Source organism: Bos javanicus, chromosome 6 (assembly GCF_032452875.1).
Source record: "Bos javanicus breed banteng chromosome 6, ARS-OSU_banteng_1.0, whole genome shotgun sequence".
In the NCBI taxonomy this organism is placed as follows: domain Eukaryota; kingdom Metazoa; phylum Chordata; class Mammalia; order Artiodactyla; family Bovidae; genus Bos; species Bos javanicus.
The window spans coordinates 114638995-114654168 of record NC_083873.1 but is presented as its reverse complement, the minus strand read 5'-3'; the positions used below and the strand labels follow the sequence as shown (position 1 = coordinate 114654168).

The 15174-nt window shown below is 52.1% G+C and overlaps 1 protein-coding gene across 1 annotated transcript in view; it reads right to left on the bottom strand.

Moving 5' to 3' along the window:
* Nucleotides 1–12828, bottom strand: part of SH3TC1 (SH3 domain and tetratricopeptide repeats 1) — a 62360-nt gene extending 49532 nt beyond the window's left edge. The window contains exon 1 of the mRNA XM_061420942.1: nucleotides 12674–12828. The gene's annotated coding sequence lies outside the window, so the exon portion shown is untranslated. The remainder of the gene's footprint in view (nucleotides 1–12673) is intronic.
* Nucleotides 12829–15174: the final 2346 nt, after the last annotated feature.

Below are 15174 nucleotides of genomic sequence, written 5' to 3'. Positions count from 1 at the left end.
CCCTCACACACCAGCCTGTTAGTGCTGCACTGACCCTGCGTGCTACGAGCTAGGGTGGTGAGCAGCACAGGTCCCATCCAGGTAGGAGCTGGGTGAGTCCACTTCTCTGGCCTCCGTTGTCCGCCCTGGCCTGGGGCCCAGCACCCGCCTGGTGTGGGGAAGGGGGACCCACAAAGGAGAGTGATGATCATCATCAGAGCCAGTGAGGGCAGGGTCTGGCCGCTGGCAGCACTGCCCGGCCCCACCCTGTGCCCAGCCCAGTGCTGGGCACTGGGGACCTGGTGGATGGATGAATCAGATGGCCCTGTCTGCAGGAGCTCTCAGCCTAGTGGTAAAGACAGCCAAGGAAACAGGGACCGTGACAGAGGACGAGCAGGGAGGCCAGGGCCACCAAACAGCCCTCAAGCTGCCCAGAGACAGCCAGGGAGGCTGCCTGGAGGAGGGGCTCCAAGCCAGGCCTTAGCATGTGAAGCACCTTCCCTGGCGGGAAATGTAAGCAAGCCTGGGACATCTTATAGGCCCAGAAAGCAGGAAGTGAGATAGATAGATAGATAGACGACAGATGGGTGGATAGTTGCTAGATCTACGGGTCCCCACAATGACGGGACCAAGTCAAAGAGACGCAGGGAGGGGCTCACAAAGGAGGCACAGAAGGGGCCCATGAAAGAGACTGATGGTTATCACCAAGGCCAGTGGGGCAGGGTCCGGAGGGGCCCATAAAAGAGAGTGATGGTTATCACCAAGGCCAGTGCGGGCAGGGTCCGGACAAGAGCTCACAACTGCCAAAGCTGGGACAATCTAAGGAACAAAATTAAGTTGGTGTTGGCTGATAACCCCAGTTATAAAAGCCTGGTGGGCTTCAGTCCATGGGGTTGCAAAGAGTTGGACACGACTGGACGACTGAACAACAACAGCAATACAAGGAATGTCTCTAAGTCCATACCAATATAAATCAAAGATTGCCTAAGTAAATGGAGGAGAAAGAGCTGAATCTCCCACGTCGCAGAGTTCCAAGTGATTTATGTGGCTGCTCCACCCCACCAGGAGGGGCATCTCCCTTCCCAGTCCTCAGGGGTGACTGGGCAGGTGACTTCCTTCTGGGGAGCACTTCATGGAAATGGAAGAGAAGGGTAATTTCACGGGACAAAGCCTGACAAGCACGACCTGGGCTGGGGGATCGAGGCCGACTTCAGCAGTGACAGGTCATGTCAACATCAGGCTCCCTTGCCAGGACGGACTGAAATGGGCATTCTACCTCTGTGGCCTTCCTCCCACAAACCCATGACCCCAGTATTACCATGAGAAAAACTTCAGACAAACCCAAATTGAGGATGTACATGGGTGGGGAAGGGTGGCAAAGGTGAAGAGATTAACTCCGCTTGGTAGTCAGGAAAGGTTTCCTGGAGACGGTGACATTGGCTTAGGGGCTTGGCTTCCCTTGGTACGCAGATGACACCACGCTTATGGCAGAAAGCAAAGAAGAACTAAAGAGCCTCTTGATGAAGGTGAAAGAGGAGAGTGAAAAAGCTGGCTTAAAACTCAACATTCAAAAAACGAAGAGCATGGCATCCAATCCCATCACTTCGTGGCAAACGGATGGGGAAACAATGGAAACAGTGACAGACTTTATTTTTTGGAGCTCCAAAACCACTGCAAATGGTGACTGGAGCCATGAAATTAAAAGATGCTCACTCATTGGAAGCAAAGCTATGACCAACCTAGACAGCATATTAAAAAGCAGAGACCATACTTTTCTGACAAAGGTCTGTCTAGTCAAATCTATGGTTTTTCCATTAGTCATGTATGGATGTGAGAGTTGGACCAAAAAGAAGGCTGAGTGCCAAAGAATTAATGCTTTTGAACTGTGGCATTGGAGAAGGCTCTTGAGAGCCCCTTGGACTGCAAGAAGATCCAACCAGTCCATCCTAAAGGAAATTAACCCTGAATATTCATTGGAAAGACTGATGCTAAAGCTGAAACTCCAATACTTTGGCCTCCTGATGCAAAGAGTTGACTCATTGGAAAAGACCCTGATGCTTGAAAAGATTGAAGGTAGGAGGAGAAGGGGACGACAGAGGATGAGATGGTTGGATGGCATCACTGACTCGATGGACATGAGTTTGAGCAAGCTCTGGAAATTGCTGATGGACAGGGAAGCCTGGTGTGCTGCAGTCCATGGGGTCGCAAAGAGTCAGACACGACTGAGCGACTGACCTGACTTGGCTTTCCTAGTGGCTCAGACTATAAAGAATCCATGGGCAATGCAAGAGACCTGGGTCGATCCCTGGGTCAGGAAGATCCCCTGGAGAAGAGAATGGCAACCTACTCCAGTATTCTTGCCTGGAGAATTAAAGGGGCAGAGGAGCCTGCCGGGCCCAGTCCATGGGTCACACAGAGTCAGACACAGCTAGTCACCAACACTCGGGGCTCCCCAGGTGGCGCAGTGGTAAAAAAAAAACCTACCTGCCGAAACAGGAGCCGCACGAGACGCAGTTCCCATCCCTGGGGTGGGAAGATCCCCTGGAGGAGGAAATGGTGACTCACTCCAGTGTTCTTGCCTGGAGAATCCTCATGGACAGAGGAGCCTGGCAGGTTCCAGTCCATAGGGTCACACAGGGTCGGACACCACTGAGCAGCCACAGCCTGAACAGCCTTGGAGGATAGGTCAGAGCAGGCAAGGGAGGCTCGGGTGGACGTCCCAGCACGGCCAGAGGGCAGGGCAGGGTAGGGCGAGAGGAGGGAGGGCGGGTGGTGGCCGCAAGGAGCAGGGCTTGTCGTCCCTTACCAGGAAGGGGAAGGAAGGTGCCCACAAGCGGGGCCAAATGACAGGAGGGGGTGACAGACCTCGTCACAGTGTCCACGTTTGGGCAGCGGGGCCCGCAAAGAGGCCAAAGGCCCTCAGGGCTGGAGGCCCGGTGCAGCTCAGGGACTGGGACAGTGGGTTCGGCTCATGGGAGGCTGATTGTGTGTGTGCACTCGGTCATGTCCAGCTCTTCACGACCCAAGGACTGCGACAGGAGGCCTTTGGGCTCCTGCCAAAGTAGACCCCCTACCCCAGAGTCTGGGTTTTAGATTCTCATCACAAACACAAGGGTCAGGCAGGCGAGGCCAGGGGGTTCCCGCCACATGAAACACACATTCCTGCTGGAGATGCAGGGACACAGCAGGCCCAGAAGAGGCCGGGCGCCCTCTGCCTGGGGTCTCCCATCATCACCCACTGCACCCACGCCCGGTCAGGGAGCAGGAAGAAGGGAGCAGTCCGTGCGTCACTGCACTCGGCCATTTCTCATGGGGAGAGCTTGGCTCGAGCTGCTCCCGTGCCCAGAATACCTGCCTTTCCCTGTGGCAGCCTGATGCACTCCTACGTATTCTACCAAGCCCTGCTTGACCATCACCTCCTCTGGGAGCCCTCCCAGATTGCTGCCGGTTCCAGGAGAGAACAAGGAGGAGCGGAACACGCTGCTTCTTCCACTGCCCCTGCCTCCCGCGGGCACCGACCTTCTCCCTGCACACCCCTCACTGAGGGTCGGCTGCGAGTCTCCCCTTCCACCTGGTCCCTGCCTCAGAGCCAGCCATGGCTCCTGACACGTGGCGGGGGCCCAGGCTCCATTAGCATCCCTTGGCCTTTCCTTAGTGCCCTATTTTATCCCCGGAGGGCAAAGGGGACACGACCTCGCACTTCAGCATCTCGTCTCTTTAGGCTCCTCTGGGCTGGGACCAGCTGTCATATTTCCCATGTTTTTCATGACTTTGATAGTTCTGAAGATGGGCCAGGTACTTTTGCAGGCTGAACTTCAGCTGGGGTTGTCTGCTGATTATCTCAGTCCCTGTACTCTTAATTTTCAACAAACAAAATCCGCTGTGGGAGTTGGTTCTGAGTCAGGCTGGACCCTGCCCTCCCCCAGCAGGTAGTTTTAACTGAACCTCACCTGAGACCCCATGGCTCAGATGGTAAAGCATCTGCATGCAATGCGGGAGACCCAGGTTCAAACCCTGGGTCGGGAAGATCCCCTGGAGAAGGAAATGCCAACCCACTCCAGTACTCTTGCCTGGAAAATTCCATGGATGGAGGAGCCTGGCGGGCTATAGTCCATAGCGTCGCAGAGTCGGACATGACTGAGCGACTTCACTTTCTTTTCTTTCCTTCTCACCTGACATGCTGGAGGAAGAGACCAATGACTCCACAGGAAACAGGGCAGATGGACGCAGACAGTTCCTATTTGTCTGTGTCCTTAAAATATACAAAATGAGGCTCAATACCCCCAACCAGAAAGACAAAGGGGTCCCAAGACATGCCCTGTCACCTCCCAGCTCCTCCCTGAAATCTGCTGGCACACCCTCGGTGGGCTGTGGGGAGGGCAGGGCCTTGCCATGCTGAGGGCGGGTTACCAGTCAACCAGCCAGCTCCTATAAAATCACAGTGCCCTTTGCCCAGAAGCCCCACCTGTGGGAACACTCTGCAGACGACTGTCCGCTTCTGACAGGGCAGGGCTCCAAGGGAGTGGGGGCTCTGTAACAGTGACACCTTGGAAATGACCCAGGTATCACAAAATTCATGCTCCAGCCTGGCACCGAGCAGTGTGAAGCCTGTCTCAGGGCGTCAGCAAGGGAAGACCTTTGAGCCACAGTAAGTGAGGAATGCGAGAAGCAGAGTGCTCCGGGCGCCGCCTTCTGTGTTCTGAAGGGGGTGAGAATATTTTCATATTCCCCGCCTTTGTGAGAATAAACTGGCAGGATCAGTACATCAGCGGCGTGGAGGGCTGAGCAGGGAAGCCCTGGGGACTTTTTAGGGTGGTCCTGTGATGGTCGCTACCTGATGCCGCGCGTTTTTTCAAAGACTTTAAACTTCATAGCACAAAGTGAACCTTAATGTATGAAAATAAAACAGATTCAGGGGGACTCGGGAATCCCAGGATGGAGGCCGAGTCCAACAAAGCTGTGAACTGCACTGTGAATGAAAGAAGAGCCTCACTGACCAGAGGGGAGAGGTGCCTGCCCACCAGCCCGGCGATGGGCGCAGGCTGAAGACTGAAAATAGAGACCCCAGCTCTGTGTCCTGGGCTCCAGCTGGTCACCATGTTTCGCATGGGGCCTGGGTTTCAAAATCTTAACGCTTCTGTACGTGTGTCCAGCCGTCTGAATGTCAACAGTTAAGTAAATGGTGGTTGGTGGTGATACACGGGTTTCTCACTGTTGGAGCAGGAGTTACAGAAAACCCAGGAGAGGAAACTGGAATGACCCATGGGGTGCTGGCTTAGAGATGGAGACACCAGTGCGAATTTGAATTTCACTGGACAGAGATACATGTGTTACACGTAGAAACACTCATTAGATGTGTGTGTATACACAGGTTGGAATACACGTATGTACAGGCAAACTTACAGATATATGTACATAGACAGGTTAGTATACACATTCACACAGCAGTTTATAGCAGCTGATGAATCACAAGCTGGAATCAAGATCGCTGGTAGAAATATCAATAACCTCAGATATGCAGGTGATACCACTCTGATGGCAGAAAATGAAGAGGAACTAAAGAGCCTCTTGATGAAAGTGAAAGAGGAGAGTGAAAAAGTTGGCTTAAAGCTCAACATTCAAGAAACTAAGATCATGGCATCCGGTCCCATCACTTCATGGCAAATAGAAGGAGAAAAAGTGGAAATGGTGACAGATTTTATTTTCTTGGGCTTCAAAATCACTGCAGATGGTGACTGCAGCCATGATATTAAAAAACACTTGCTCCTTGGAAGAAAAGCTATGACAAACCTAGACAGCGTATTAAAAAGTGGAGACATCAGTTTGCTGACAAGGTCCGTCTAGTCAAAGCTATGGTGTTTCCAGTAGTCATGTATGGATATGAGGGTTGGACCATAAAGAAGCTGAGCCAAAGAATTGATGCTTTTGAACTGTGGTGTTGGAGAAGACTCTTAAGAGTCCTTCGGACTACAAGGGGAGCAAACCAGTCCATCCTAAAAGAAACCAGTCCTGGATATTCTTTGGAAGGACTGATGCTGAAGCTGAAACTCCAATATTTTGGTCATTTAATGTGAAGAGCTGACTCACTGGAAAAGACCCTGATGCGGGGAAAGATTGAGGGCAGGAGGAGAAGGGGACGACAGAGGACGAGATGGTTGGATGGCGTCACCAATTCAATGGACGTGAAACAGAGCAAACTCCGGGAGATACTGAAGGACAAGGACAGTTCATGGGGTCGCAAAGAGTCGGACACGACTGAGCGACCGAACAGCAACACGCACGGCTAACCTATAGATGTGGGTGTTTACATGGATGTGTGTGCACACACTCGTGTATCTATCCATGGGTTTACATACACATATATGTCAGCTGAGAGGATCTAAAAGAAAAGACACAAGTACCAACAAGCACACTCAGAGTGCAGATAAGAGGCCTTGGCTCCTAAAGCCATTCTCCAGCACACAGAATCTTTGGAGAAATGGCTGATGCCAGGACTGGGTCAGGACAGACGCATGGTAAGCCTGGCTCGTTGTGACAGAAACATATCTGAGGTCATTGATGTTTCTCCCAGCAATCTTGATTTCAGCTTGATATTCATTCAGCCCAGCATTTTACATGATATACCCTGGATATAAGTTAAATAAATAGGGTAACTATACAGTCTTGTCATACTCCTTTCTTGATTTTGAACCAGTGGGTTGTTCCATGTAAGGTTCTAACTGTTGCTTCTTGATCCACAAAGAGGTTTCTCAGGAGATATGTAAGGTGGTCTGGTATTTCCATCTGTTGAAGAATTTTCCAGTTTGTTGTGATCCACACAAAGGCTTTTGCATAGTCAATGAAGCATAGGTAGATGGTGTTGTTTTTTTTTTTTTTTTGGAATTCTCTTGCTTTCTCCATGACCCAACAAATGTTGGCAATTTGATCTCTGGTTCCTCTGCCTTTTCTAAATCCAGCTTGAACATCTGGAATTTCTTGATTCATGTACTGCTGAAGCCTAGCTTGAAGGATTTTGAGCATAACCTTACTAGCATTTGAAATGGGCATGATTGTCTGGTAGTTGGAACATTCTTTGGCATTGCCCTTCTTTGGGATTGGAATGAAAACTGACCTTTCCCAGTCCTGTGACCGCTGCTGGGTTCTCCAAATTTGCTGGCATATTGAGTACAGCACTTTAACAACATTATCTTTTAGGATTTGGAATAGCTCAGCTGGAATTCTATCACCTCCACTAGCTTTGTTCATAGTGATGCTTCCTAAGGCCACTTGACTTCAGACTCCAGGATGTCTGGCTCTAGGTGAGTGACCACACCACTGTGATTATCCTGCTCATTAAGGCCTTTCTCGTATAGTTCTTCAGTGTATTCTTTCCATCTCTTCTTACTCTTCTGCCTCTGTTAAGTCCTTACCGTTTCTGTCCTTTATCATGCCCATCTTTGCATGAAATGTTCTGATATCTCCAGTTTTCTTGAAGAGATCTCTAGTCTTTTTCATTCTGCTGCTATCCTCTATGTTTTTGCATTGTTCGTTTCAGAAGGCCTTCTTGTCTCTCCTTGCTGTCTCTGGTTCTCTGCATGAAGTTGGGTGTATCTTTCCCTTTCTCCCTTGTTTTTGCTTCCCTTCTTTCCTCAGCTGTTTGTAAAGCCTCCTCAGACCGCCACTTTGCTTCCTTGCATTCCTTTTCTTCGGGATGGTCTTGGTTGCTGCCTCCTACACAATGTTAGGAGCCTCTGTGCACAGTTCTTCAGGCACTCTGTCTACCAGATCTAACCCCTTGAATCTGTCCACTGTAAATCCTAAGGGATTTGATTTCGGTCATATCTGCATGGCCTAGAGGTTTTGCCCACTTTCTTCAGTTTAAGCCTGAGTTCTGCAATAAGGAGCTGATGACCTGGACCAGGCTGCTCCTGGTCTTATAGCGCTTCTCCATGGTCGGCTGCAAAGAATATAGTCAACCTGACTCGGCCGTCTGGCGATGTCCACGTGCAGGGTCGTCTCTGTTGTTGGCAAAGAGTGTTTGCTACGACCAGTGTGTTCTCTTCCTTAGCCTTTGCCCTGCTTCATTTTGTACTCTAAAGCCAAACTTGCCTGTCATTCCAGGTATCTCTTGACTTTCTACTTTTGCGTTCCGGTCCTCTATAATGAAAAGGAAGTTGTTTTTTGGTGTTCATTCTAGAACGCCTTGTAGGTCTTCATAGAACTAGTCCATGTCAGCTTCTCAGGCATCAGTGGTTGGAGCATAGACTTGATACTGAACGGTTGCCTTGGAAACGAACGGAGATCACTCTGTCGTTTTTGAGGTTGCATCCAAGTTCTGCATTTCGGACTGTTTTGTTGACTATGAGGGCTACTCCATTTCTTCTAAGGGATTCTTGCCCACTGTAGTAGATATAGTGGTCATCTGAGTTAAATTTGCCCATTTCAGTCCATTTTAGTTCACTGATTCCTAAAATGTTGATATTCACTCTTGCCATCTTCCACTTGACCACGTTCAATTTACCTTGATTCATGGATCTAATTCATTCCAGGTTTCTATGCAATATTGTTCTTACAGCATCAGATTTTACCTTCACCACCAGACACATCGTAACTGAGTGTTGTTTCTGCTTTGGCCCAGCAGCTTCATTCTTTCTGGAGCTATGAGTAATTGCCCTCCGTTCTTCCCCAGTAACATATTGAACACCTTCTGACCTAGGGGGCTGACCTTCCACTGTCATATCCGTCTGCTTTTTCGTACTGTCCATGGGGGTCTTGTGGCAAGAATACTGGAGTGGGTTGCCGTTCCCTTCTCCACTGGACAGCGTGTTGTCAGAACTCTCCACCACGACTCATCTGTCTTGGGAGGCCCTACACAGTGTGGCTCAGAGCCTCACCGAGTTATGCAAGCCATGATTTCTGTCCAATCAGACAAATCTTAAGTGGAGGCATTCTACAAAGCACCATGAAATTAAAAGACACTTGCTCCTTGGAATAAAAGCTATGACCAACCTAGACAGCATATTAAAAAGCAGAGATATTACTTTGCCAACAAAGGTCCATCTAGTCAAAGTTATGGGTTTTCCAGTGGTCATATGTGGATGTGGGAGTTGGACCATAAAGAAAGCTGAACGCTGAAGAATTGATGCTTTTGAACTGTGGTGCTGTAGAAGACTCTTGAGAGTCCCTTGGACTGCAAGGAGATCCAACCAGTCCATCGTAAAGGAAATCAGTCCTGAATATTCACTGGAAGGACTGATGTTGAAGCTGAAACTCCAATACTTTGGTCACCTGATGTAAAGAACTGACTCATTGGAAAAGACCCTAATGTTGGGAAAGACTGAAAGCAGAATGAGAAGGGGACGACAGAGGATAAGAGGGTTGAATGGCATCACCAACTCAGCGGTCATGAATTTGAGCAAGCTCTGGGAGTTGGTAATGGACATGGAGGCCTAACATGCTGTAGTCCATGGGGTCGCAAAGAGCTGGACACAACTGAGTGACTGAACTGAATCAGACAAATCTTAATTGAGGGGCATTTTACAAAGCACCAAACCAAAAGTCCTCCAAAAAATTAAAATAAGGAAAGTCTATACAGGCGCCTGAACCGATACAGGTGACCAACAGGCACATGAAAAGATGCTCAGCATCATAAATTATTAGAGAAACGCACCTCAAAACTGCAATGAGGTATCACCTCACACCAGTCAGAATCAGTTCAGTTCAGTCACTCAGCTGTGTCTGACTCTTTGTGACCCCATGGAATGCAATATGCCAGGCCTCCCTGTCCATCGCCAACTCCTGGAGCTTACTCAAACTCATGTCCATTGAGTCGGTGATGCCATCCAACCATCTCATCCTCTGTCATCCTCTTCTCCTCCTGCCTTCAATCTTTCCCAGCATCAGGGTCTTTTCCAGTGAGTCAGTTCTTTGCATCAGGTGGCCAAAGTATTGGAGTCAGAATGGCCATCATCAAAAAGTCTACTAAAAACTTGTTAGATTGGATGTGGAGAAAAGGGAACCCTCCTAAACTGTTGGCGGGAATGTATGTTGGTACAGCCATGATGGAAAACAGTATGGAATTTTCTTTAAAAAGTGAAAACAGAAGTACCATGCAGTATGCTGTGCTAGGTCACTTTAGCTGTGTTTAAGTCTTTGCCACCGTATGGATGCACACTCACCAGGCCCCTCTGTCCTTGGGATTCTCTAGGGAAGAATACTAGAGTGGGTTGCCATTTCCTACTGCAGGGGATATTCCTGACCCAGGGATCAAACTCACGTCAGGGAGGCTCTTTAACCACCAGCGCTACCTGGGAAGCCCTAGAACTACCAAATGACCCAGCAATCCCACACTGGGGCGTGTATCCAGAAAAAATTCTAATTCAAAGAGACATGCACTTCCTTGTTGGTCCAGTGGTTAAGAATCTGCCTGCCAACGCATGGGGCATGGGTTGCATCCCTGATCTGGGAAGATTCCACGTGTTGCAGAGCCATCGAGCCCATGTGCCACAACTACCGAGCCTGAACACCTCAGACCCCCTGCTCCGCAGCAAGAGAACCCACCTCAGTGAGAAGCTCGTGCAGCACAGTTAGAAAGCGGCTCCCACTTATTGCAACCAGAGAAAGCCTGCGCGGCAGTGAAACCCAGCTCAGCCAAAAATAAACTTTTAAGAAAAGATACATACGCTCCTATGTTCATAGCAGTTCAACTATTCACAAGAGCCAAGGTGTGGAACCAACCTAAATGCCTATCGACAGATATGACACATATATCCAATGGGGTATGACTCAACCATAAAAGAGAATGAGATGATGCCATTCGCAGCGACGCAGATGACCCTAGAGAGTGTCACACTCAGTGAAGTAAGTCAGAAAGACGCTTACATGTGAGATCTAAATATCGACAGAAACTTACCCATGAAATGGAAAAAGATTCATAGACACAGAGAGTAATCTTGAGGTTGCCAAGGGGGAGAAGGGGATGGGGAAGGATATAGTGGGAGTCTGGGGGCTAGCAGATGCGAACTATTATATATAGACTGGACGAACAAAAGGTCCTACTGTGTAGCCCAGGGAACTCTCTTCAGCATTCTATGACAAACCATACGGAAAGGAACATGAAAAAGAATGTGTGTGTATATACATATGCATAAGACTGATTTGCTTGCTGTACAGCTGACATTAACACAACACTGTACATTAACTGTACTTCAATAAAATAAAATTTAAACAAACAAACAAGGCAAGTCTGGGCACCCGTCCCAGCCCAGGAGCCCTGGGAGACATGATGACTGACTGTCCCATGGTGTCCTGGATGGGGTCCTAGAACAGAAAAGGGACATTAGGTAGAAACGAAGGGAAGCTGAATGAAGCATGGGCTTTCCTTAGTAATAACGAACAAACGCTGGTCCACGAGCCATTACAAATGCACCGGAGACTGCGTGGGGCTGCAGGAACGCCACGTGCTCTACTTGCAATTGGTTTGGAAGTCTAAAACTGTTCTTAAAAAAAAATCATATCTATTTTTTTTTAAAGGCCCAGTAAGGTGGAACCACCTGGAAGTGTACAGAGAGAACAATTAAAGGCCAAAGACCCTGGAGGGCATGTCCCAGGCCAACTTGCTGTGTGGCCCTGGGCCAGCCTTGGAGCGCCTCTGTGCCATGCCTCCCCCAGCTGCACAAGGACGGCAAGAGTGGCCGAGCCCGGCTCTCCTTGCCATCCCCGGGGTACCAGGAAGACCAACGTAGGCCTTCGGAGGAGACCCCAGTTCCAGCCACTATGAGCTGGTGGTCTCTAGCAAGTTATTCCACCCTCCGACCTCCCATCCCCCACCCTGGACACCCAGCGCTGGGCCAGGCCCCTCCGCGGGTCACCTGAGACTCTGCCTGGGGCTGCGCCCACAGCCCCCTGGGGGAAGGAGGAAGGGTCGCCAGGCTGACAGGGCATAAGGGTCGGAGGTGCACGGCCTCGCCTGGGCTACAAAGCTGCCCCCTCACCACCAGTCCATCAGTATGAAGAGTTGGCAGTACACCCCAGGACCCGGGGACAGAGCTGCTCCCCCCTCACCCCCTCTGACCCTTCCTTGTCCAAAAGCCCCTCTTGACAGAGGGGCTGTCCCCAGGGCTGCAGGGACGTTGGCCCCTGGGGGACTGGGGTGGGGGCTAGGGGATGGAGAGGGAGCAGAGACCCCCTGGGGCTGATCCCCAAGGAGGGCAGACAGCCTTAAGGGTGAGGGACCTGGCCCCTACCCGAGCCCTTCAGCCCCAGGCTTCCACTCCTCTCCAGGGCCACTGCTGCTGGACTCAGCCACTGACCGCCTAGGGACACTCTGCTGGCCCCAACACGCATGCTGTCATGTCGCAGATGGCAAACTGAGGCTCAGAGGTGGGTCCCTTACTTGCAGGCCAGGGGCTCAGCCAAGATGGGAATCTCTGGGCCTGCAGCCTCCAGGCCCATAAAGAGGCCCACCCCACCCCCACCGGGGAGAGTCTGCAGCTGCTGCTTCACTACTGCTGTCTCGATGCGGTCCAGCTTCACGGCTTGTGGCCCCCTCCTCGGATGCGGGGCTGCTTGAACACTGCCCCGCCTCTCCCCAGCCAGGACGGTTTTGGGGTGCACGCCAATGCACACCCTCCCCTGGCTTCCCCTGTCCTGACAGGTGACCCTCCGCACTCACGCACGGGGCTGAGGACAGCTTTGTAGGTGGTCTGGAACTTACCCCACTGGGGAAGGGAAGGAGGGAGGCTCCTGGGGCCCCACACCTGCCTCTGCTCCTGTTCTGGCCCCTCGCGATGGTCCCGGCCACGTGATGCCTGTCCTGGCAGGAAGGCACACATTTGCAGCAAGCTGGCCCTCCAGGCTCCGATCAGGTGGCCAGGGCTGTCAGCCCGGGTCATTGGCTGCGCCCGTAGCCGGCCCGCCCCGCCAGGAAGGGGCCGGGTCTCCTCCATGACCTTCCTCCTCCTTATCGGTGGTGGGGGAAGTCAGCAATTCCCAGGTTAGCATTCCCCAGCCGGGCGGGGAGGAGCTGCCTGCAGGCGCAAACAGCAGGAACCTGGCTTCCTGACCGGACCCAGGGGCCGTGGGGACACCAGGTGACAGGTGCCACCTCTTGGGTGTCCGTGCCTCAGAGGGGTAGGAGGCTGGGCCTTTGGATGCTGGGCTGCTCACAGCTCTTGCTGGGGCCGGGTTTCTGTAGCTAGGAGCTCAGCAGAGGTCCACTGAGCGGCCCCCTGTGCTGGGCCTGGCCATGCCAGCAGCAGGTCCCGAGGCGTCCAGAGGGAGCATGTCGTAGGCGAGCTTCTAACCAGGCACCAGGTGGCCTTGAACTCACAGTTCCTTGACGCCAGACCCACCAGGTCAGCACCTGCCAGGGCAGGGCCTAGAAATCTGGATTATTAGCGAATCCCAGGTGGCCCTGTCATTGGCAAGGGGCACCCCTGTCCCAAATGATATGTCTTCAGACATCCAAATAGGCGGGCAGAGTCACCGGGGGCCTGTGGCAGACGTGCCCCCCTGCCCCTTCTCAGATCCCCGAACCACAGCAGGGCGGCGGCCTTCCAGGACTGACTGTGTGACTTGAGGCAAGACTCTTAACCTCTCTGTGCCTCCCGTTCCTGTCTTTGAAATGGAGGAATGGGAGGTACGAGCCCCGGTCATCAATGCTTGTGAGAATTAAATGCGTGAGTAAGTTTCGAGGGCTCAAAACTAAGCCCTGCCCACAGATATACACACACACATACACAACACACACAATACACATACACACACCAATACACACAATATACACAATATGCATACACACACAACACACACACATATATAACATTCATGCACATGCACACACACACACCCATATCATACATATACAGACACACATACAATACACACACACCCCCATACACACAATACACACACATACACCCATACACATACATAACATACATGCACACACACATACACCCATACACATACATAACATACATGCACACACACATACACACACACCTACACACATACACACACATACACCCATACACACAATACACACATACACCCACACACAATACACACACGCACAATACCCACACACAATACACACCCACACAACACCCACACACACACACTCACAGTGCACACACACACACCAGATGTGCAGTTGTATCAGGCACCCTGTGGCTCTGACCTGATGCGCAGGTGCCGTGCGCTGTCCTGGGGGAGAGCTGGCTCAGGCAGTAAGGGCTGGGCCTGAGCCGGCCGTGGGGCTGGACAGGAGCTGGCCGCTCAGTGCCCGTCCGCTCTGAGGATGCCCGAGTGAGTGGGCGAGTGGACGAATGAGGTACGAGGTGCTCTGCTTTGACTCACGATGAGAGCGCAGAGCTCGCCCCCACACACCCTCTGCGCTGACACCTGACGGCTGTCCCTGTGGCCCCTGCCGCTGTCGCCTCAGTCCAGAAACCCGGCTGCCCCCCGTGCTTCCTTGGGCTCACCGGTCAGGCCTGTCCGAGGCCGGGGCTCTGGCCTCAGGGCCCACGCTGCGGCAGTGTCCCCAAGCGTCAGCCACCCATGGTCCACAGGCGATGGGCTTAAAGACCTCTGATACATTTTCAACAGTGCGAAGTAGAGATTCACCCTAAGCCAGGTATCTGGCTATTCTGAAAAGTCGGGACGTCTGAACCTACAGGACTGTGTTCCCCAGCCGCTCACCAAGGGCCCGCTGCACCCTCGTAGAGGACGCGCTGTCCTGAGGGCACTGGGAGCGCCCCCCGCTCCTGGCTGGTGCCCTGCAAGTGCTGATCCGTGACCCTTGTCCCTAGACCTCGGCTTGGCTGCTTGATTTCCAGGAAGCAGCTCAGAGCCTTGGAATTCGCAGTTGTGGCCCCGCCCCGCCCCCAAGCTCCGTCCTGTGGCTTGGCCCTAGGCCTAGGCTGACCCACAGACCCCATCCAGCGGCCTGGGGAGGGTGCCGGTCCCTGGCCCCAGGGAGGCCAGATCCAGGGCTGAGAGGTAGTTAGGTCCTGGCCGCCCTCCTCGGGGGCCCTTCCCCAGGTCAAGGGCTGGCAGGGACCAGGCACCCGGCTCAGGCTTAGATTCCCAGCACCCAGCCAGGGCCCTTTTCACAGTGGAGACCAAGGCCCTGAGCAGCCCAGTGGCTTGGGCAGACTCTCCCCCCGCAAGTCCCCAAGCTGGGGTCCCACCTCTCAGGCAGGCGATTTCCCA